We start from the raw sequence: 23,135 nt of genomic DNA on the forward strand, positions 1-23,135 counted from the left end.
TGATGGCCTCATCGTTAAGAGTCTGATGTTATCACCAACCATGGGGCTTGTCGACCCCCATGACCACACTCCCACATCTCCCCCTTCTTTATTAACATCAACCATCTTCTTGACACGAATTATTACTCCATATATCACAGCCCCTATCGACCCAGCTCAATTAACCCCTCTCATCCGTGGACTCCCTGATTGTCTTAAGATGTTTGTAGCAAATACCCAGGATCGCATACAAGCTGTTCATAGGGAAGGTGATTGCGTTTGTAGACAAAATCTGCACTCCCCCATTCCCACCTGGAGTGAAATTGCACAAGACATAAATAAGTATGGACGCCGAATGGACTGGATTAGTTCATCCAGTATTAAGTCCCCAGATCACTCCTGGTGAGTTCGCCAAATCCACACTCAAAATCCCAAATACCCCAAATTCAAAGAGAGGTTCAAACCTAATAAGGAACAGGGTGAGTTGTGGCGTAAGGCCCTAGATTTGGGTGTACCCTGACCAATCTTGCTTGGCATCTCTACGGAGGTTCTCCGTACATTAGTCCAATCTCTGGGTAAGGAAAATATTCCAGCTGGGGAGAATTGCCTAACTGGAAAACCCCAACCCATAAGGAAAGTACACCTTCTGCACCAAGCCCAATTGACGAGGCAGAAGCTCAGCAAAAAACTCCTATCCCCAGGGAGGTCAGTGAGCCACCCTGCTTGGCGGGTATTAGCAATTCAATGGCTCTCTGTTGAATACTCTGACCCTACCATTGCCCTTCCCGTTGGACCCCGAAAAATATTGGTAAACTTCCTCATTGACACCAGGGCTCAAATGTCAATAATTACCCATGAGACAGCACAAACCCCGGGCATAAGACCTGGTCAACGCAGGGTTAAATTCACAGGAATCGACAGTGTGAAGAAAGAATGTCCCACCACAAAAATTTCACTCTGGCTGCCAGAGGTATGAAGATTAACCAGGGCAGAAGTATTAGTTGGTGCTGCATATACTAATATTTTAGGATTTGACATACTGGGTGGATGAATGTGGAAACTCCCAGATGGGATGGTGTGGAGTTTCATGACACATCAAAGGGATTCAGGCACAGTGAGACTGAGTCTGTTACAAACATCCATACCCTTACTCCGCTCTCAAATCACTAATGTTCGGCAATGTCTGTTGCCAGCAGCAGCACTTATGGGGATTGACGGGGTGGTAACAGAATTGGAAGAAAGAGGCATTATTAAAAGGACCCGTTCACCTTACAGTTCACTGGTGTGGCTGGTAAAGAAACCAACCGGGCAATGGCGTTTTACCATGGATTGCAGACAGTTAAATGCTAACACCACGCCTTTGACTGCCGCAGTTCCAAACATGGCAGAAATAGTGACATTGATACAAGGTGCTGCCCATCCTTAGATGGCTGCCCCAAAATGAAAGTCTTCTGTGCCTCTACCAATACAATCACCCCAAGCATTATACTAAACCAGGAGAATATCCTACAGGATTTCACACTGGACAACCTGTGCTGGTAAAAATGCCTCAGACTGGAACAGTAGCAATGGTACCAACTATCCCCAAAAACCTCTACGCATGGGAAGCCAAAGATTGTTCAGGAAAAGTACACCGGATTAGCACTCAGTGGATTTCACCCTCTTTTTAACCCTGCCGGTTGAATACAACCAAGCACATTTTCTTTCCTTTTGCGTTCACAGGAATCCTGAGTGGACTGCATGTAGACGGAGAATGAAAAATCAGCAGTTTGAAATGATAAAACTATGCTTTACCCTGATGTTAATGCAATCCCCTTTGGTTCATAGCCAAAAAGACCCAGAATGGCCAGGTCCCAAGCCCACGTTAAATACACTGGAATTAAGGGAACACGTGCCGTCAGGGAAAACTTAAACTTAGCTACTGTGGTTGTGCATGGAGCTGAGGTGTTTCACCATGACCATCTGGTTTCACCAGATGATTAATTGTTGTGGTTTAACCCAGCCGGCAGCTAAGCGCCACACAGCCATTCGCTCACCCTCCCACCTCCCTCTCTGGGATAGGGGAGAGAATTAGAAAGAAATGAAAGCCTGTGGGCTGAGATAAAGACAGTTTATTAGGACAGAAAAGAAAGGAAAATAATAATAATGATAATAGTATTACTACTAATAGTGTGTACAAAACGAGTGATGCACAATGCAATTGCTCACCACCCGCTGACAAGCCTGTCCCCAAGCAGCGGATCCATCCCTTCCCCCCCACCCCGGCCAGCCCCCCCATATTAATTGTTCAGCATGACGTCAGATGGTATCTCATGGGCTAGGTTACTAGAAGGCAAGAGTGCTTGTGAGAGCTGAGCTACATTTAAACAGGACTTCTTCCAAGCTCAGGATCGGTGCATCCCTAAGAGTAGGAAATCGGGAAAGGGGGGCAGGAAACCTGCTTGGGTGAGCAAGGAGCTTATCGATAAGATCAAAAGGAAGAGGAAGGTCTATGGAATGTGGAAAAAGGGCCTGTCCTCTTGGGAGGAGTATAGAAGTGTTGTCAGGGCCTGCAGGGATGCAACGAGGAAGGCTAAAGCCCACCTAGAGATGAGGCTTGCAAAAGAGATAAAAGATAATAAGAAGGGGTTTTTTTAAGTATGTAAAAAGTAAAAGGAAGACTAGGGATAATGTGGGTCCCTTACTGAACGAGGGGGGTGTCCTGGTAATGGGAGACGCCGAGAAGGCGGAGGTGCTGAATGCTTTCTTTGCTTCAGTCTTTGCTTCAAGGACTCCCCCCGGGACTCCTTGACCCTGGCGGGAGGAGAAAGGGGCTGGGAAATGGAGGGCTCCCACCTGGTTGACGAGAGAGTGGTTCGGGAGCGTCTGAGTGGGCTCAACGCACAGAAATCCATGGGTCCTGATGGGATGCATCCACGTGTGCTAAGGGAGTTGGCAGAGGTGATCGCCGAACCGCTCTCTATCATCTTTGAAAGGTCCTGGAGAACAGGAGAGGTGCCTGAAGACTGGAGGATAGCCAATGTCACTCCGGTCTTCAAGAAGGACAAGAAGGAGGATCCGGGAAACTCCAGGCCAGTCAGTCTCACCTCTGTCCCTGGAAAGGTGTTGGAACAGCTTGTTCTGGATGCCATCTCCAAGCAATTGGAAGAGAAGAATGTTATGGGGAGTAGTCAGCATGGATTCACCAAGGGGAAGTCGTGCTCGACCAACCTCGTTGCCTTCTATGTTGGCATCACCACCTGGGTAGATGGGGGGAGAGCAGTGGATGTCATCTACCTTGACTTTAGCAAGGCTTTCAATACTGTCTCCCATGACATCCTGATAGCAAAGCTGAGAAAGTATGGGATAGAGGAGTGGAGAGTAAGGTGGGTTCAGAACTGGCTGACTGGCCGAGCTCAGAGGGTGGTGATCGGCGGCGCAGAGTCCGGCTGCAGCCCTGTAACTAGCAGTGTTCCCCAGGGGTCGGTGCTGGGTCTGGTCTTGTTCAACAACTTCATCGACGACCTTGATAAAGGAATAGTGTCTGCCCTCAGCAAGTACACTGATGATACAAAGCTGGGAGGAGTGGCCGACATGCCAGAAGGCTGTGCTGCCATTCAGCGAGACCTGGACAGGCTGGAAAGATGGGCAGGAAGAAACCAAATGAGGTTTAATAAGAGCAAGTGTAGAGTCCTGCACCTGGGAAGGAACAACCGCATATATCAGGACAGGCTGGGGGATGACCTGCTGGAGAGGAGCTCTGCGGAGAAGGACCTGGGGGTCCTGGTGGACGATAGGTTGACCATGAGCCAGCAGTGTGCCCTGGTGGCCAAGAAGGCCAATGGGATCCTGGCGTGCATTAAAAGGAGCTCGGCCAGCAGGTCAAGGGAGGTGATCCTCCCCCTCTACTCTGCCCTGGTCAGGCCTCACCTGGAGTACTGTGTCCAGTTCTGGGCTCCCCACTACAAAAAAGACAGGGATCTCCTGGAAAGAGTCCAGCGGAGGGCCACAAAGATGATACGGGGCCTGGAGCATCTTCCCTATGAGGAAAGACTGAGAGACCTGGGTCTGTTCAGCCTGGAGAAAAGAAGACTGAGAGGGGATTTTATTAGTGTTTACAAATACCTTAAGTGAGGGAGACAGAGGGATTTGGCCAACCTCTTTTCAGTGGTTTGTGGGGACAGGACAGGGGTAATGACCACAAGAGAGAGCACAGAAAGTTCTGCACCAACACGCGAAAGAACTTCTTCATGGTGAGGGTGACGGAGCACTGGAACAGTCTGCCCAGGGAGGTTGTGGAGTCTTCTTCTCTGGAGATATTCAAGGCCCGTCTGGTTGCTTACTTGGGCAGCCTGCTCTAAGGAACCTGCTTTGGCAGGGGGGTTGGACCCGATGATCTCTCGAGGTCCCTTCCAACCCCTTCAATTCTGTGATGGGAAAATGAGAAAGGAATACCCCTTTGGCCAGTTTGGGTCAGCTGTCCTGGGTCTGTCCCCTCCCAGCTCCTGCTGCACCCCTAGCCTGCTCGCTGGCAGGACAGAGCGAGAAGCTGAAAAGTCCTTGGCTTAGTGTAAGCACTGCTCTTCAACAATTAAAACATCAGTGTGTTATCAGCATTATTCTCATCCTAAATACCAAACACAGCACCCTACCAGCTACTAGGAGGAAAATTAACTCTACCCTAGCCAAAACCAGGACAATACCCACCCCTTATTCCATACCATTTATGTCATGCTTAGGTCCCACACTTCCCAATACATTCCAATTAGTCACCACCTTCATATATGTATATAAAACGTCCACTGAGTTTGTGGAGTCTGTGACTGACTTTGGGCTCCATCTGTCCCAGCAGTCTTGCAGGGCAGAAGAGATGGTGTGTGATGTTGGATCATCGCATGCTGAAGCTCGTTCTGGTTCCATCACGCCGCTGTGCTTGTCCAATTCTATCAAAATTCATTCATCATTATTGGCGTGGCTGTTACTGTGATACCATTAATGGGACACTGACATGTAGCAATCATGGTAGTGATGACATACAGCATTATGTAATAATTAACATAATACAATTCAACTCATGGGCTATTCTCACCCGACATCAGATCGCCTTGAGGTACACATCGGACCTCCCCATTCCTCCCCCATACCAAAGATGCTTTAACTGCTTGGCTTGCTTGATTGCAGCACGTTTCACAGTCATGAATAACTTGTGCAATAGCATGCATGGTCAGGTTCGCCCATCGATCTGGAGCCCATCCGTATGTTGCATCCCTGCCTTGATGGCCTGAGGTGTCATGGGCCCATCGAGCTATAAATAATTCACCCTTATGTTGCCAGTCCAGGTCCACCTGAGCCACTTCAATCTTAGCAGCCTGATCCACCTGCTGGTTGTTCTGATGTTCTTCAGTAGCCCGATTCTTGGGCACGTGAGCATCTACATGGCGTACCTTTACAAACAGTATCTCCACCCGGGCAGCAATATCTTGCCACAATGCAGCAGCCCAGATGGGTTTGTCTCTGGACTGCCAGTTGCTCTGCTTCCATTGCTGCAACCACCCCCACAGGGCATTTTCTGCCATCCATGAATCTCATCAACTCATGAGTTCTTGCACTTTTCAATTTTCTCCCCCATCCCACTTGGGGGTGGTGGCAAGCAAACAAGCGTGTAGTATTTAACTGTCTGACAGGTGAAATCACAACCATTAAATAAGCAGGCAAACTGGCAATATATTGCAGCAACTTCTAACCAGGAAGTGTAAGACCATTATAGGGTAAGCATAGAGCAGAACTGTTGTGGTTTAACCCGGCTGGCAGCTAAACACCACACAGCTGTTCGCTCACCCTCCCCCCTCCCTCTCTGGGATGGGGGAGAGAAACGGGAAAGTGAAGCCGGTGAGTTGAGATAAAGACAGTTTATTAAGACAGGAATATAATAATAACAATAATAATAATAGTGATAATGATAATAGTATTAATAATAATAATGTGTATGAAACAAGTGATGCACAATGCAATTGCTCACCACCCGTTGACCGATGCCCAGCCTATCCCCGAGCAGCCGGCCCCCCACCCCGGCCAGCCACCCCTATATATTGTTTAGCATGACGTCAGATGGTATGGAATACCCCTTTGGCCAGTTTGGGTCAGCTGTCCTGGGTCTGTCCCCTCCCAGCTCCTGCTGCACCCCTAGCCTGCTCGCTGGCAGGACAGAGCGAGAAGCTGAAAAGTCCTTGGCCTGGTGTAAACACTGCTCTGCAACAATTAAAACATCAGCATGTTATCAGCGCTCTTCTCATCCTAATACAAAACATAGCACCCTACCAGCTACTAGGAGGAAAATTAACTCTGTCCTAACTGGAACCAGGACAAGAACCTAGCAAGCACCTGTTAGCAGAGCTCATATCTCCACACAACACTTTAAAAATAGATTACAGTGCAGATACATACAAGACTTGTTACAGAGTAGCCAGGGATTTTACAGTCAGAGGTAGTAACATCTATAGAATCATAGAATATCCCGAGTTGGAAGGGACCCATAAGGATCATCGAGTCCAACTCCTGGCACCACACAGGTTTACCCAGAAATTCAGACCATGTGACTAAGTGCACAGTCCAAATGCTTCTTAAACTCTGACAGGCTTGGCGCAGTGACTACTTCCCAGGGGAGCCTGTTCCAGTGGGCGACCATCCTCTCAGTGAAGAACCTCTTCCTGATGTCTAGCCTAAACTTCCCCTAACTCAGCTTGACACCATTCCCGTGGGTCCTATCACTAGTGACTAAAGAGAATAGATCGGCGCTTTCCCCTCCACTCCCCCTTGTGAGAAAGCTGTAGACCACGATGAGGTCTCCCCTCAGCCTCCTCTTTTCCAGGCTGAACAGGCCAAGTGACCTCAGCCGCTCCTCATACTTCTTCCCCTCCAGGCCCTTCACCATCTTTGTATCCCTTCTCTGGAAACTCTCCAACAGTTTAATGTCCTTTTTGTACTGTGGTGCCCAGAACTGCACACAGTACTCGAGGTGAAGCCGTACCAGCGCAGAGTAGAGCGGGACAATCACTTCCCTCGACTGACTAGCAATGCTGTGCTTGATGCACCCCAGGATACGATTAGCCCTCCTGGCCGCCAAGGCACACTGCGGGCTCATATTCACCCTGCTATCAACCATAACCCCCATATCCCTCTCTGCGGGGCTGCTGTCCAGCGTCTCGTTGCCCACTCTGTACGTATAGCCAGGGTTGCTCTGTCCCAGGTGCAGGACCTGGCACTTGCTCTTGTTAAACTTCATGGGGTTGGTGATCGCCCAGCTCTCCAATCTGTCCAGATCTCTCTGCAAGGCCTTTCCAACCTCAACAGAGTCCACAACTACTCCAAGTTTAGTGTCATCGGCTTTGTAGCATCAGCATACTTGCTGAGGGTGGACACTATTCCCTCATCACGGTCGTCGATGAAGATGTTGAACAATCGATGAAGATGATGAACAAAATTTCCCATAATACGACAGGACCCATCAGTGAACAGGGCATATTGCTTCTCATTTTCTGGTACCTTGTTGTACAGTGGGGCTTATTCAGCACGGGCCACCTCCTCCTCTGGTGATATCCCAAAGTATTTGCCTTCTGGCCAGTCCATAATCACTTCCAAGATCCCTGGGCGACTGGGGTTTCCAATTTGAGCCCGCTGAGTAATCAGGGAAACCCACTTACTCCATGTAGCATCAGTTGCATGATGTGTAGAGGGGACCCTTCCTTTGAACATCCAGCCCAGTACCGGCAGTCAGGGTGCCAGGAGGAGCTGCGCTTCAGTACCGACCACTTCCAAAGCAGATCAAACTCCTTCATATGCTGCCAATATCTCCTTTTCAGTTGGAGTGTAGCAGGCCTCAGATCCTCTGTATCCCCGACTCCAAAACCCTAGGGGTCGACCTCGAGTTTCCCCAGGCTCTTTCTGCCAGAGGCTCCAGGTGGGACCATTCTCCCCGGCTGCGGTGTAGAGCACATTCTTTACATCTGGTCCTGTTATGGCAAAACCAGCCTTCAGAAGGATTTGGACTATTTTCTTCCCTTTCTCGAAAACTTCCTCTGCTGTGTCACCCCACACAATGATGTCGTCGATGTACTGCAGGTGTTCAGGAGCTTCCCCCTGTTCCAACGCAGACTGGATCAGTTTATGGCAAATGGTAGGGCTGTGTTTCCACCCCTGGGGCAGTCAATTCCAGGTGTATTGGACTCCCCTCCAAGTGAAAGCCAACTGTGGCCTGCACTCTGCTGCTAGAGGGATGGAGAAAAATGCATTAGCAATATCAACTGTGGCATACCACTTGGCTGCCTTTGATTCCAGTTCACACTGGAGTTCTAGCATGTCCGGCACTGCAGCACTCAGTGGTGGCGTGACTTCGTTCAGGCCACAATAGTCCACTGTCAGTCTCCACTCACCATTAGACTTTCGCACTGGCCATATGGGACTATTAAAAGGTGAGTGAGCCTTGCTGATCACTCCTTGGCTCTCCAGTTGACGAATTAGCTTATGGATGGGAATCAGGGAGTCTTGGTTGGTGCGATATTGCCACCGGTGCACAGTTGTGGTAGCGATTGGCACCTGCTGTTCTTCGACCCTCAGCAACCCCACAACAGAAGGGTCCTCTGAGAGACCGGGCAAGGTAGACAACTGTTTAATGTCCTCTGTCTCTAAGGCAGCTATGCCAAAAGCCCACCGGAACCCTTTTGGGCTCTTGAAATATCCTCTTCAGTATGCATCTCCTTAACCTTGCCTGGAAAGCATCATTTTTGCAGCTCAGGTCAAGGTAAATAAAAGACCAAACTATTTAAAGGATGAGGTAGAAAAATGAGACTGCAACGCAATTAAGGTTGTGATGGGCACCTAAGAAAACCACCATTGCTGTTACAAATCGGAATTGGGGTTGACTAGTCAGAATTGACCTGAAGGTAAATAAGACCACAGCGCTCTCTGAGGTTTTTGAAGGGATGCACGACACGGACTCCTGATGGCTCTTGAACAGGAGGCGTTTATTGCCCTTTTTTCACTACTACATATACTTTCCCCGTAGCCCCACGCGCTGTCCACGTGCCCAAATCTGTCTTACAATTGGTTAGAGACCCTCAGGCACGTGCCTTGAGCCAGCCAGCAATTGGCTACTGCCCAAAACTCATCTTTAACACTGTAGTCAATTTACTTTATCTCGTCCTTGCTCAAGTTTTTGGTTCTACTGCTGTTTTCCTCATTATCTCTAACTCAGGGACGTGTGAAACAGCACAAAGCCACCTGTGAATTCCTTTCCCACAAAACAGCACAAAGCTCCCTGCGAATTCTTCTCCCACAATTCCCCCTTTTTTATTTTCAACCAAAAGCTTTCTATAGATTTTTCTATCAATCACCGCACACACTGCAATAAGCAAGGTACAATAAGCAACAGGGTCAAAAATCTCATGCAGAACTACGATTGTAAAGTAGTGTGCCTACTAGAATCTACATCAGTCAACAAGCCACTAAGCGCTAGGAATGTTGCTTCGCAGCGATACTGCTTCTTACTTGCACAGCACAATCACACAATCACACAATCACGCAGAGAGGCCTCTTGCACTTCTCATTCACACCACAAGAAAACATCACTTAAAATAATTTGTGTGCGGCTTCAGGAGGTCCTTGTCTGCTCCCGTGGTGAGCGGCTGAGAGTGGAGACCCCTCCGAGGAAAAAATGCTCGGGGTGCACCTAGGGGCGTCCGTTCCACAGTCGATCCCACAGCCGAGCAGAGCGGCTCCTGGCGCAAGGAAGGATGCTATTATAGTTTGTATAATGACAGCAAAGAGATGCATTGCAATAAGGAGCAAGTGACCTTTTTTTTTTTTTTTCCGAGCAATTACACCTTACACATGCTATTACTGTTACACATCTCAGGATATCTAATTCCTGTGGCTCTAGGGGCGCTTGCGATAAGTAGACAGTCCAGTCTTTGTCATCCGCCGGGTTCCCCACCAGACATGTCGTAGATGGGTCATTTCATTGGCTCCACCAGATCCAGGAACCTCCTCCCATCTAACCTTTAGTGCACTGCTGTATTAATCAGCTCCAGATTATCACCGAATGGGTCACCCACAGTCTGGGCTGGACTGAGACCCAGGAGGCGCCGAAGCTGCAGAGGCGGACGAGGATGATGGTCCCAACCATGGTCGCATGCCACGAGCTGGCACCCATCATGGTCCTTGCCCTGTGGAAACACAAGCGTACCCTCGCCCCCAGGTTATTAGGGGATATGGTCCTTCCCACCTCCCAGTATCCAGATTTCTCATCATAACCATCGCTTTTCCTGTTGGAACGGAAGTTAGTCCTGATTCCATTGATTTAAAATGCTTAATTATACGTGGTACGTCTTCGTATTGAAAAGGTAGTGTCAAATGATTTATGACATATACCACTTTGTTCAATCTATTCTGCGGGGTCTCCTGTGTCTCCCCCTTTTTCTGTTTAGCCAATAAGTCCTTTAACGTGCGGTGAACACGTTCTACTATTGCTTGTCCTGTGGGTGAGTGTGGGATGCCTGTCTTGTGAGTGATGCCCCAGGTATGGAAAAAAAAGTCGCGTAGAGCGGCTTGCATAAGCTGGGCCATTATCAGTTTTTATTTCTTTAGGGATTCCGAGGGCGGCGAAGGCCGCACGGAAATGCGCCTGTACGTGACGGCTTGTTTTGCCCGTCATCGCAGAGGCCCAGAGCGCGTGCAAAAAAGAATCTATGGACACGTGAACGTATTTTAGCCTCCCGAACTCAGGAATGTGAGTAACGTCAGTTTGCCAAAGCTGAAGAGAAGAGAGGCCCCTAGGATTAACTGTAGTCGGTGGGCCTGGTCGTTGTTGACAATCCGGGCAGGTCTGTACTATGAGCTTAGCATATCCTATGGGGATGGCAAACTGTTTGGACAATGCCTTTGCAGCCTGGTGGAAGAATTGATGTGATAAACGAGCCTGGGACAATGTATTTGGCACTGGGACTTGCAATGCAATGTTAGTCAATCGATCGGCCCGGGCATTTCCTTCTGCAAAGAATCCCGGGAGTGTCATATGACTTCTAATGTGGATCACGCAATAAGGGTGGGTATGGTGCTCTACAAGAAATAATAACTCTTTAAATTTTAAGAATAGTGCTTCGTTGTGGATGTGTTTGATCTGAGATCTTTCAATGTGTTGTGCTACTCCTACTGCATAATGTCAATCAGAGACAATATTTAGTGGAGCCTGGTCCCATTGCTTGAACGCCATTACTACTGCATGTAATTCTACTATCTGAGGGGAGCCCTGTATTGTTTCTATGACATGTTGCCAGTGGCCTCCTTGTTCCCACGTGACTACAGCTTTTCCCTTTCTCCCTGACTCGTCTGTGAATACTGTTTGTCCTTGGACTGGGTGCCATCGATATAGCAGCTTGTCCTCAACGTGTACATTATTATAAAAGGTAAGCATTTTATGAGACGGGAGATGTATATCAAGTTGACCATTGAAACCCGAAAGGGCTGATTGTAGCTCTAAGCTATTCTGGAGGCACCAATCAAGATAGTCTTTAACTATCGGAATGATAATGGATTTTGGCTCTTCTCCAGCCATTTCTATAATTCGTTCTCTTCCCTCCCTAATCAAATCTGAAAACATTTCAATGCGGGTGGCAAGTGTCTTTGTCGGTTGGTGGGGTAGAAACACCCATTCTAATAGCAGCAACGGGTCTGTTGCGTTGGAGTCCCATTGCGCAATAATAGCTAAAGGTTGTGGATTCTGGTTGCATATGTAGAGCTGAATGGGTAAATTTTCTGCTCGCCGCTGGCATTGTTGGGCAGAGATCTTCTCCTCTATACGGTGTAGTGCCGCCCTGGCTTCATTAGTCAGCCGGCGGGGCGCATTAATACTAGTGTCCCCTTTTAACAACTCGAAAAGGGGTGCTAGTATATGGTTGTCAATTCCGCATTGCGTCCTTATCCAATTTATATTGCCTATAAGCTTCTGGACATCACTGAGCGTGCGAATTTCCCTTGTAATGGCTACGTTTTGGGGTTGAATACTGTGCTGCAGTATCTTCCAGCCTAAATATTTCCAAGGCGCCTCGATTTGAATTTTCTCCGGTGCGATTTGTAATCCCCATGTCTGGAACTCCTGCCGTAGAACAGGCAGTACTTCTTGCGTTAAGTTGTCTGTCGGACTGGAGAGCAATATGTCGTCCATATAATGATAGATGTATACGTGCGGGAATCGTTTGCGTACGGGGCGTAGCGCTTCTGCTACGTATGTTTGGCAAATTGTTGGGGAATTTTTCATCCCTTGAGGCAGCACAGTCCAATGATACCTATCCATTGGTTCGGTCTTATTGATTTTTGGGACCGAGAACGCGAATCGAGGAGCATCAGCAGGGTGAAGTGGAATAGTAAAGAAGCAGTCCTTTAAATCGATAATCAAGATATTCCAATTGCAAGGGAGCATAGCAGGAGAAGGTAATCCGGGCTGGGGAGCTCCCATGTCCTCCACTGCATTGTTTATTTGACGTAAATCGTGAAGTAATCGCCATTTCCCGCTTTTCTTTTTAAAAAGAAACACGGGTGAATTCCAGGGACTGGTTGTGGGGGTAATGTGTCCCAATTGTAACTGTTCTTGGACAAGTTCTTGGAGAGCAGCGACCTTTTCCGCAGGAAGCGGCCATTGATTCACCCACACAGGATTATCAGTTCTCCAGGTGAGTCTCATGCGCAGTTGCTCGTCAATGGCCGCTATTGAAAATTTTCCGGAAAGCTCAGAGTGAACTCGCCCTGCCCCATCACATCCCTCCCCAGGAGACTGACAGGTATGAGGGCAGCATACGGCCGGACGTTATACAGCGAGCCTTCATGAGTCTTAATGCTAAGCATATATCGGCTCTGAAAGGTACCGGAGACACCACCAACTCCCACAAGGCCTTTTGTGGTTGTTATAAATGACTGAGTCCCAAATAGGATTACAATCAGAGTTTACAATTTATTAAACGAATAGAGGCAAGCAAACAGCGCTGGGTGCGCCGGGAGTCTCTGCTCCACCGGGACGCACACCTGTTACGTAAGGCGGCTGGTTTTTATGCTCCTAGGCTAATACATATTCATTACTACTTCTAGAAGAGGCAGGGTTATTATAATTGGTTTCCCGAATCCGAAGTCCTCCCAGGTGCGCCTGCTTATCAGTCTCTGTTAGTTTCTCGGGGGCCGCTTGGACAGGGAGGCTCATATTCTTCCTCCTTATCTAGTGGTCTCTTGGCCGGCTGTCAGAAGTTACTGCACATTCGTGCAAAGTCAGCAGTTTTTCTCCGAAGAAATCCCTTTGTTCTCTTCTCGCCTAAACCCAGGCCTCAATGTTAACCCTTCAAAACCCCTTAGTGGCACGAATTGCTGGACCATTTCTTACAATTCCTCCCTTTTTTTTTTTTTTTTTTAAATCATCAATTCGTGTCTCTCCTTCAACCTTTGTCAGTAACAATTGGATTTCATCAGTCAGTTCTCGGGGTGTCCACTTCTTAAGCATCATTATCGACACGTCACCTTTTCTCTCCACTGAAGTCATCACAAATTGGGTGCTATTTATTACTCGCCGTATCAACAACGTAAAGCAAGGTATCATACAAGGTATAAACAATAATGTCACTATACCACATAAAAATAAAAACAGCATCCTTTTAACCCATGGTTCACCAGGCAACCATGAAAAGAAATCCCAATCCATACCCTTCCAAGTTTGTACTGGGACGTGGGCTAGCTTTCTAATTTCCTTTGTTATCTGCTTGACCACTTTTCCATTATCATCAATCTGTAGACAACAATTAGAATCGTTCAGTTTTCCACATACTCCCCCTTCTTCTGCTAGTAAATAGTCTAAGACCATTCTATGTTGGAATATAGCATTTCTCATTTGAGTGGATTGGTCAGGCAAAAGATCCAAGGCTGTCGCTGTTTGATTTGTTACAACTTCGAGGATAGCTTGCAACCTAATTATTCGGTTCAAATTATAAATAGGTTCTCGGGCTCCTGATATCAACTCATTTGGGTTCCAGGTGGCTGGCCCATAATGCTGTATGATTCTTTCAGGAGGCCATTCATCCTTTCCCCATTTTTGGGCACTATCCCCGGATAAGGAAGTATCAATAGATCGTTTTACTCTGTTCAGGTCATCATATAATCTTATTCCTAAATGATTTCCTTATGTTTGTGACAATAAAAAGAACAAGGGTCTTATGTACCCCCCATAGCATATTCCCGACCAGTTTCCAGGTAGCCTCTTGTAAGCATGTTTGCTACACACCCAATAATGTCCCTTTAGGGCCCACGTCCCGTTTGGAAAATGACCATCCCATCCATCTTTACCCTTTGGGGCGTGATAATACAGAGTGTCCTTGTTACCGAGTGGTCCTGTTACAATGTCTGCCCCGTTTGTACTCGTATATGCACGCTTCCAAGCTCCCACGTTGGGTTTCCACTTACAGTCACAATTCAGTTCTCTTTGGCGACCTGTCATATTATAAGCCTTTTTCGCCGTCCAATCTTGAGAGTGTGGGAAGCGCCTTCAATCATGGGGTTGGGCCCGCTTTCAGAGCTTGTGTTACCATTCAGCCCTTCAGGGTGATCCAGCTCCTGGAAAAACTAATCACAATTTTATTATGGGTTTAAAAGGTTCTCATGTTATTTTTCTCAGGACAAACTGATCTTGGTGTGGGAGAAGTCCGGTCGAGGCACTCTCACTCGGCGGTCAATACCCATAGGGGTTGCCTCCCTCGGTAGACCATACACGCCGCAGTGGAGGGTCCTACCCCGGTCTTGCCTTCTCCCTTTCCTCCCTTCAGCCTTGTCCTCTTTATCCAGTGCCCTTAATTCATGCAGAACCTCATTGCTGGGATATCAGTTCCTCTTTAGTCTCAGTTTCAGTTCCCCAGGAGTGGACTCAACCCTCCAGGCTTCGGTAGTTATTGGTCCTTTTATTCTGGATGCGTGGGTCCAACCCCTTCTTGCTGTTCTCACAGCTGTTTCAGTAGTAAGTAAAACAAGGTACAGTCCCTCCCATCGGGGGTTCAATGATTCTTCTCTCCAGGTTTTTATTAAGACCTTGTCTCCTGGTTGTATTTTATGAATAGCAAATCCTAAAGGTGGTGTCTGAGTCATCATCCCAATTTCTCTTATCTCCTGTAATCTCCTTCCAATGGTAATTATGTATTTCTGGATACTATGATCCTCAACTACATTGTTCCCTAGGGGCATCCCTTGAGAATAAGGCATACCATATAACATTTCATATGATGATAATCCAGTCTCACTGTGTGGTTTGGTTCTTATGTTTAAAAGTGCCAATGGTAAGCATTTCGTCCAGGGCAGCTGTGTCTCGATCATTAACTTAGCCAATTGTTGTTTTATTGTTTGATTCATCCTTTCTACTTTCCCTGAGCTTTGTGGGTGCCACGGAGTGTGGTATTCCCACTGAATACCTTTCAAGGGGTACATCCTTCAAATCTTTGTGGCTGGCGTATGTTCGATTATTTCCACACAATTGTGTTCCAACGGTCCTTCTTCTGGAACGGTTCCTAGAAATACTGCTGGATATAACAGGTTAGTCGTTTTCAAGGTTATGTCATCTTGTTCAGTTAGGATTGCCTGATATTTCATCATCCGGCTGGGTGATAACCAGTGCCCCCCCCCCCTTTGTTCCAAAACGGTTGTTACCATATGTGGTCCAAAAACTTCAATACGTTTTCCCATTCGAAGGCAAATAATTTTCTACTATCTTTATCAAGAGGTATGCAAAAGAAGGCATCCTTTAAATCTATCACGGTAAACCATTTATATTTCTCTCTCACAGATGTTAACAATGTGTAAGGATTAGCTACTACCGGGTGAATATCCTTTGTTATTTCATTTATTGCTCTAAGATCTTGTACAGATCTATACTCGCCATTCGGCTTCTTTACTGGAAAAATTGGAGTATTGTATTCCGATTTACATTCTTCCAGAATCTGATATTTGAGAAATTTGTCAATAATTTTCACTATTCCCGTGCCTAGCTTCTATCTTAAGTGGATATTGTTTGATTCAAACAGGTTTGGCTCCTTCCTTTAATTCCACCTTTACCGGTTGTGCCAGTTTCGACTTCCCTGGTACATCTGTTTCCCGTACTGTTGCTATAACTGCATTTTCTACTTCTCTTGGAATATTAACAAAGGGTTTATCTTTGATCATTAGGATTTGGCCTACTTTGGACTCAGGTACCTTCATTATTAATTCTCCATCCTCAAAGGTTATTGTTGCATCTAATTTGGCTAATAGATCCCGTCCCAAGAGTGGCATCGGGCATTCTGGTACATACTAAAATTTATGGGTTAGTTCCTCACCCCCAAAACGCAAATCAAGGGGTCGTAAGAATGACCATTCTTCCTCTTTCCCTGTGGCTCCAATTATTGTAGTTGTCTTAGTTCCTAATCGTCCTTTTAAACTATTTAACACTGAATATGTTGCTCCTATTACATTTACAGCCTAATTAACACAGAGAAAGAAGCTCCCATAACCAACAAAAAATTCAAGCCTGTCTTCGTTTCCTAGCTTTATTTCAACTAGTGGACCTGCTAGGGTAGATGCCCCAGGTCCCCATCATTCCTGACTGTTGTTTGTCCTGCAGCCTAAGACAATTTCTTTCTGATATCAGGGGCTGATTGCCCTGGAAAGAGGTTAGCCAGTTGCCTCTCTCTTTTTTTTTTTTTTTAAGCCAGGTCCATTTTTTTTTTTTTCATTGCATTTCAAAGTTGGTCCAGAAATTCAAAAATTCCATAAATTCCATAGGGGTTTCTTTTGGACCTTGTTGGAACAGATTCTCAATTCCCAATAGCCAATTTAACCAGATTTTAGTATTTACATAATTTCCGGGGTGATTAGGGTCTCAGTGAGGGGGTCGGTCAGGGGAATGCAATCGTTGAAAGTTCCCTGAGCGGTCCCATTGGCAATCTGAGCTCACACAGGAACTCAGGTTGTTTCAAAAGTTAGCTGCTTTTCTGTTTCCACGACAACTCTCTCGGACCCATCACGGTCCCCCTGCCCCAGAGGGCTCACACCCGCGATTTAGAGATCTCAGCCTCGGGTTGAGACGGAACTATTAGCATTCCTACATCCTCTTCCCCTGCTCATTCAACTTCAAACAGCTCTGTTAAATACTACATGCCACACAACCTTTAACACCTTCAACAACCCTTTTAACACTTCCTTTATCTTTCTCCAGCCCGTACTTTTCTAATGCCAACACCAAAGGCTCAGTCAGGGGCCAACTTAATTCCAAACCTTTTCCCTCCAACATGCTGAAACAACATATCACTATACAACATTTCATCCTATTTTCCTTCTCTCCTCAAAAACATTAATTGCAAGACACTGTTATAGTCGATTGATCCATAAAGTGGCCATTTAGTTTATATAGTGGCCACCATTGATTGCAATACTTACTGAAAGTCCTCTTGCTTTCTGTGCCCCCATTTCTAACAATATCCTTCCAATGTGCCAATATGCACCCAAGGAGGCTTTTTTTTTTTTAGGACGTCTTTTTTTTTTGGATTTTCCCCTTTTCCTTGATTTCCCATTCCCTTTTATTTATTTATATTAGTTACTGTCCCTTGTTTCAATTTCCACACAAACCTTTTTATTGCAGGTTTTTACTATCTTTTCCTAATCTTCTTCCCAAATGTCCCAATTCTCTGGGATTAAACTCTTCTTTCCACATACAAACTTTACTATTTCAGATTATTAATGAGCCCCATTCCAATCATAAATCCGCAGGACTTCGGAAAAACACCTGAAGCACTCAGCCTTCTGTCTTCTAGACAAACAATAACACCTTTTCCACAAAATTTACATTTCAATAAGACCGAATTTCAAGACGAATGCTAATTTTTCTCATGCACTTTGTTAGTAAGCCTACACAAAACAAGGAATCACTCCTGTGTATCCGTCAAGATGGGGCTTTAAAAAGGTATTGAGGCCTAAATAAATTCGCTCTCCCCCTCCTTACCAAATTCCCAGGGCTCAGGCCCGAACCACCAAAGAAGTTACTCTCCGTTCTACCACTTTGATAATCAGTCAGCCCCGCTCCCCCGATACTTGGGAAACTGACCGAACACCACCGCGAATATACCCAAACTTCTAAACTGTTACTTAGATAATGCTCCCACCTTCCTCCTTGACACAGTCAAAACATTTAAGAACAAAACAGGATTACAAGATGCACCACCGGGGGTGGATTGTTAGGATATAGAGGTGGTAGGTTATCCAATGACTCCCATTCATCATCTTTTTCTTTTTCCTTTTTTTTTATTTTTTATTTTTTTGTTCTCTTCTTCGTCAAACTTCTCGTCTGCTTTTAGTGTAAATATTGAGGCTGGAAAAGGACGTGAGATCCTGATCCATAATCCTGCATAATCACTTTCCTCCTGGCTAAAAGGTTCCTTTGAATTAACATGTATATTTAAGGCCTGGCAAACCCAGTCTTCAAAGGATCCGAAAACGGGCCAAAAGACATGTGGTCTTAAAGGCTCCTTTGGCCATTCTGTCATACAATACTGAACCATTTTTAATTTACTTTTTCCCTTTTCTGGGGCCCCTATCGTTCCAATTTCTAATCATTATCCCTAATGGACTTTCTGGTGGTATGTCTGGTAATTTGCTCCCTTTTCTCTGGTCCCGGGTCTTCAATTTTGTCTGACCCATCTAGGAATTTTACTGTGGCAATTCCTACAGCCCTTGGTTGCCTTAGTGAGAGTGTCTTGCAGGGGGTTTAGGACCTATCACCCACCCACGAATCCTATAGGAATCGCTTCGGTCCTTCACCGGCCAAGTCCCTCGCGGGAGATTGGAACCGCGGTTAGAAGACCTCCACAATCGCTTCGGAACTACGTTCCGTCTCAGTCACACTCTCACACACACAGGCAACCGAAACCCACCCAACCGAACGGTATACGCCTTAAATACTTACGACTCCGTCGTCTTCGTTCGGATCTTCGCGCGCAGAATTACGGGCAAAATATAGTGCTGCAGCCGGCAAAGGGAGCTCATAAAAAAATCTAAATCTTTGCTTGCCCTTATTCAGGTTCAAGATGGCATTAGCCCTGACCTGACTCGAACAGGAGCCACCAAATGGTGGGGGCGCCCCTCCTAGATCAAGTCAGAATTCAGGAACCAAGACCATCCCGGACGAGCCCCCAATTGTTATAAATGACTGAGTCCCAAATAGGATTACAATCAGAGTTTACAATTTATTAAACGAATAGAGGCAAGCAAACAGCGCTGGGTGCGCCGGGAGTCTCTGCTCCACCGGGACGCACACCTGTTACGTAAGGCGGCTGGTTTTTATGCTCCTAGGCTAATACATATTCATTACTACTTCTAGAAGAGGCAGGGTTATTATAATTGGTTTCCCGAATCCGAAGTCCTCCCAGGTGCGCCTGCTTATCAGTCTCTGTTAGTTTCTCGGGGGCCGCTCGGACAGGGAGGCTCATATTCTTCCTCCTTATCTAGTGGTCTCTTGGCCGGCTGTCAGAAGTTACTGCACATTCGTGCAAAGTCAGCAGTTTTTCTCCGAAGAAATCCCTTTGTTCTCTTCTCGCCTAAACCCAGGCCTCAATGTTAACCCTTCAAAACCCCTTAGTGGCACGAATTGCTGGACCATTTCTTACATGGTGGAATCTAAAGGCCAACTTTTGGGCCAATCGTGAAGAGAAATTACTGTAACATCTGCCCCGGTATCCATTAATACGGTTATTTGTGCGCTGGAGGGGTCAGCCTGTGGGTGATGAAGTGTTAGGGTCAGCGTAGGCCTCTTGATGGTAATGGCCGAGGCCCAAAAAGCTGACAGGGGTCCCGTTGATCCAAACTCCGCGTCGTGTCGGTCACATGTCTCTGCTTGTGGAACTATGGCTTTAAATAGTATTAACTGTGCAATTGTAGTCCCCTTGGGAATGAGCATCGGTGGGGAGGGAGTCCATGCCATTGCTTGTATTATGCCTTCATAATCAACGTCAATGACTTCAGGCAGTATAAAAAGACCCGTTAGTGTGGTGCTAGACCGCCCTAGCAAGAGGGCGCTGCATCCCTTCCCTATTGGTCCCTGTACATTTAGAGGTATTCTGCGAACCCGAGTGTCCCAAAGGGTGCAGCTCGTTACTGTGGAGACATCCAATCCGGCGCTTCCTCGGGTTCTGGCTGTGAGGGAATCCACGGTGACGTAGTAGGCGGGATCGCTGGAGCAGTGGGCGGCTGCGGTCGCAGCCCGGTAGTCGTCATCGCCCAGGGCGGTGACTTCCGCGAGGACGGCCCGCCCACGAAGGAGGGCCGGGGCACTTGTGTCATCGCGCGGCCCCGCCCCGCGCTCTGCTTCCCGTTTCCCTGCCACGGTTGTAAAGGTCGTCCCTCTGCATCATGCGTCGAACGGCACTGGCTAGCCCAGTGCCATCCCGTGCCGCACCGTGGGCAAACAGTGGGAGGGGCAGAGTTACCGCGTTCCCCCTGTAAGAAATGGTCCAGCAATTCGTGCCACTAAGGGATTTGAAGGGTTAACATTGAGGCCTGGGTTTAGGCGAGAAGAGAACAAAGGGATTTCTTCGGAGAAAAACTGCTGACTTTGCACGAATGTGCAGTAACTTCTGACAGCCGGCCAAGAGACCACTAGATAAGGAGGAAGAATATGAGCCTCCCTGTCTCCCTGTCCGAGCGGCCCCCGAGAAAGTAACAGAGACTGATAAGCAGGTGCACCTGGAAGGACGTCGGATTCGGGAAACCAATTATAATAACCTTGCCTCTTTTAGAAGTAGTAATAAATATGTATTAGCCTAGGAGTATAAAAAATTAGATGCCTTACGTAACGGGTGTGCGTCCCGGTGGAGCAGAGACTCCCGGCGCACCCAGCGCTGTTTGCTTGCCTCTATTCGTTTAATAAATTGTAAACTCTGATTGTAATCCTATTTGGGACTCAGTCATTTATAACACCCCCCTGCTCCTCGCTGTGGGCATTCGGTGGCAAGATGCCCCGTGACTCGACAGCGAAAACACCGTTTTCGCCCGGTTTTAAGTGCAGTAGCAAAGGCTCCGGCCAAAGCGGCAGTGTGATGTTCTATGGATCCGACTCGATTGCAAGCCTCTATCATTTGTACCAGTGTAGTATTAGCAGGCAGGGCTTGGAGTATTTTCTTACAGTCTGTGTTTGCATTTTCTACCGCCAGTTTTAGTATAAGGGCCTCTTTGGCCTCGCGGTTGTCAATTTGTTTGTCCAAAGCGTCTCGCAGTCTATCAATGAATTGCATATAAGGCTCGGTAATTTGTTGCCTAATGCTGGTAAACGATGGCTCGGCTTTTCCAACTTCAGGCAACTTCAACATAGCCTGGAAGGCCAGAGACGCGGACTGCCGCAAGATGGCATCGTCGAGCCTAGCCTGCAATCTCGGATCAAATAACGGCTCAGCCCCCATCAACTGTGGGATCCCGGCTCCCAAGAGGGGGTCGCCGGGCTGCCGGTCCAGGTTACGCAGGGCGGCCAATTCGCACGCTTCTTTCCATTTTTGCTCCCACAGTAATTTTTGTGTTGGCGTTAAAATCATCGCGGCTATCTGATGGCAATCGTACGGCACCAGCAAGTGACCAGTCATAACATTTTCTAACAATGACTGAGTAAATGGTGCGTGTAATCCATATGTAGTCACAGTCTTTCTTAATTCTTTAATTAGGTCCCAGTGGAAGGCATTATATTCATTTGGACCGTTGGGTCGCACCTGCACCGGGAAAGCCATTCCCACCGGGTCCCCGTCTTTTAGAGCTTCCCGGCGCACCAGCTCCCATCGTTCCCACGGGTCGAAAGCTCGGGCCCGCAGGGAGGCATTATCGGGGGCAGGCAAGGCGGGAGCCGAGGGGGTCAGCGGGGAGGGGCTCTGCGGTGGCGGTCCGCAGCCCTCTTCCTTGTCATCCCCCAGGTCTATCAAACTGCACCGCTCTGGTGACCTTGCAGGCTCTGATCTCAGTTCGGCTGCTGTTATTGCCTAGGCAGCGGCGTTCTGTACTTCCTTTTCTGCCTGCCACGATCTTAAAGTCTCAGTCACCAGCCGCCACATAGTCATCACCTCAGCAGCATTAGTATCCCCACTGGACGCTGCTTCCCATATTTTTTCCCCCGCTTGGTCCCAAATTTTTACATCAAATACTGTGGAAGCCATTGAGGGGAACCCTTGTTTTCGCAAAAATTTCAATAATAGCTTTATCTTAAACGGATCATTTTTTACTCCCCTGTCTATTAGGAGTTGCGTTAGTAGTTTCACTATAGCCTCTTCCTCTGCCAAAAGGCTAGCTCCCATGATTAATGCCCAGCTGCTCACCTGTCCTTCAGGTGATGTCCCAGGGTTGAAGCTGCAGTCCAGCTGCGAGCTTGATTCGTTCGGCTGGGTTCCCTTTGGACGCTCGTGCAGCGCTGCTCCTCCCCTATCACGTCGGGGTCACCATTTGAAGGGATGCAAGACACGGACTCCTGATGGCCCTTGAACAGGAGATGTTTATTGCCCTTTTTTCACTACTACATATACTTTCCCTGTAGCCCCACGCGCTGTCCATGTACCCGAATCTGTCTTACAATTGGTTAGAGACCCTCAGACACACACCTCGAGCCAGCCAGCAATTGGCTACTGCCCAAAGCTCATCTTTAACACTGTAGCCAATGTACTTTATCTCGACCTTGCTCAAGTTTTTGGTTCTACTGCTGTTTTCCTCATTATCTCTAACTCAGGGACGTGTGAAACAGCACAAAGCTCCCTGCGAATTCCTTTCCCACATTCAAGTAATGAAAAATAAGAATTAGTAAGAGCCATATGTTTCACTATACTTTTTGAACAGCCAGAGGTTGTAAGGGAGGGCTTAATTTTTGTAAGTAGCAAATTGTAATTTTCATTACTCATTGATTCTAGTGTTCTTGGAGGGGCATACTGACAATCTAGGAACGTGTGTCTAACTGCTCTCTTTCTTTGCTTCCACTAACATAGACTTACAGAACATTTGGGTTGGAAGGGATATCAGCTAGTCTCTAGTTCAATATCCTGCTCAGAACAGGTCAGCTAGGAGGTCACACCAAGTTGCTCAGGTCTTTGCAGAGTCAGGGCTTGAAAATCTCC

General features: G+C 47.2%; 1 protein-coding gene and 1 long non-coding RNA gene across 3 annotated transcripts in view; one reads left to right on the top strand and one right to left on the bottom strand.

The window, feature by feature from the left end:
• Positions 1-23,135, top strand: part of LOC310888827 (uncharacterized protein) — a 68,832-nt gene that overhangs the window by 26,156 nt on the left and 19,541 nt on the right. The window lies entirely within an intron of this gene.
• Positions 15,040-22,589, bottom strand: LOC310888836. Of its 2 annotated transcripts, none has more exons than XR_014576200.1 (2): positions 22,350-22,589; positions 15,040-15,551 (listed from the first exon to the last, which is right to left on the bottom strand). It is a non-coding gene; the product is annotated as an uncharacterized lncRNA (long non-coding RNA). The 2 variants fall into 2 exon arrangements; XR_014576201.1 differs by lacking the exon at positions 22,350-22,589 and adding an exon at positions 18,965-20,986.

Source organism: Anser anser (genome assembly GCF_964211835.1).
Source record: "Anser anser genome assembly, contig: SUPER_W_unloc_10, whole genome shotgun sequence".
Taxonomy (NCBI): Eukaryota; Metazoa; Chordata; class Aves; order Anseriformes; family Anatidae; genus Anser; species Anser anser.